This window comes from Leiobunum rupestre, chromosome 3, assembly GCF_980474605.1.
Source record: "Leiobunum rupestre chromosome 3, qqLeiRupe1.1.hap1, whole genome shotgun sequence".
NCBI classification, from domain to species: Eukaryota; Metazoa; Arthropoda; class Arachnida; order Opiliones; family Sclerosomatidae; genus Leiobunum; species Leiobunum rupestre.
The window spans coordinates 45,612,210-45,613,576 of NC_143386.1; positions in this window are offsets into that span (position 1 = coordinate 45,612,210).

Consider the following 1,367-nt stretch of genomic DNA (forward strand, 5'->3'; position numbering starts at 1 on the left):
ATATATTATTTCAGCAATCTAAATAAGTTCTTGATTTCATATATTTTATCAGTAATCTAAATGAGTTCTTGATTTTATACATTTTATCAGTAATCTAAATGAGTTCTGGATTTTATACATTTTATCAGTAATCTAAATGAGTTCTTGATTTCTTTTATTTTATCAGTAATCTAAATGAGTTCTTGATTTCATATATTTACTCAGTAATCTAAATGAGTTCTTGATTTCATATATTTTATCAGTAATCTAAATGAGTTCTTAATTTTTTATATTTTATCAGTAATCTAAATTAGTTCTGGTTTTCATATATTTTATCAATAATCTAAATGAGTTCTTGATTTCTTATATTTTATCAGTAATCTAAATGAGTTCTTGATTTCATATATTTAATCAGTAATCTAAATGAGTTCTTGATTTCATATATTTCATCAGTAATCTAAATGAGTTCTTGATTTCATATATTTTATCAGTAATCTAAATGAGTTCTTGATTTCATATATTTTATCAGTAATCTAAATGAGTTCTTGATTTTTTATATTTTATCAGTAATCTAAATTATTTCTGGTTTTCATATATTTTATCTGTAATCTAAATGAGTTCTTGATTTCATATATTTTATCAGTAATCTAAATGAGTTCTTGATTTTTTATATTTTATCAGTAATCTAAATTATTTCTGGTTTTCATATATTTTATCTGTAATCTAAATGAGTTCTTGATTTCATATATTTTATCTGTAATCTAAATGAGTTCTTGATGTCATATATTTTATCAGTAATCTAAATGAGTTCTTGATTTCATATATTTTATCAGTTATCTAAATGAGTTCTTGATTTCATATATTTCATCAGTAATCTAAATGAGTTCTGGTTTTCATATATTTTATCTGTAATCTAAATGAGTTCTTGATTTCATATATTTTATCAGTAATCTAAATTATTTCTGGTTTTCATATATTTTATCTGTAATCTAAATGAGTTCTTGATTTCATATATTTTATCTGTAATCTAAATGAGTTCTTGATGTCATATATTTTATCAGTAATCTAAATGAGTTCTTGATTTCATATATTTTATCAGTAATCTAAATGAGTTCTTGATTTCATATATTTTATCAGTAATCTAAATGTGTTCTTGGTTTTATACATATTATCTAGTTTTTAAAAATTGCGTTGGTAATTTCCAGCGGAATGAGTAATGATATCAGGAGGCCGCGAGGCTAGTTGATTCTGTAACGGTCGTATTTAAACTTTAGCAAATTGTTTTATATATTTAAATTGAGCGGAATGCATCGAACCCCGTGAAATACCAGAAAAAGCGTAATTCAGCGACTGAGGAGAGCACGCGCTATATATTAATGCGAGTAAAT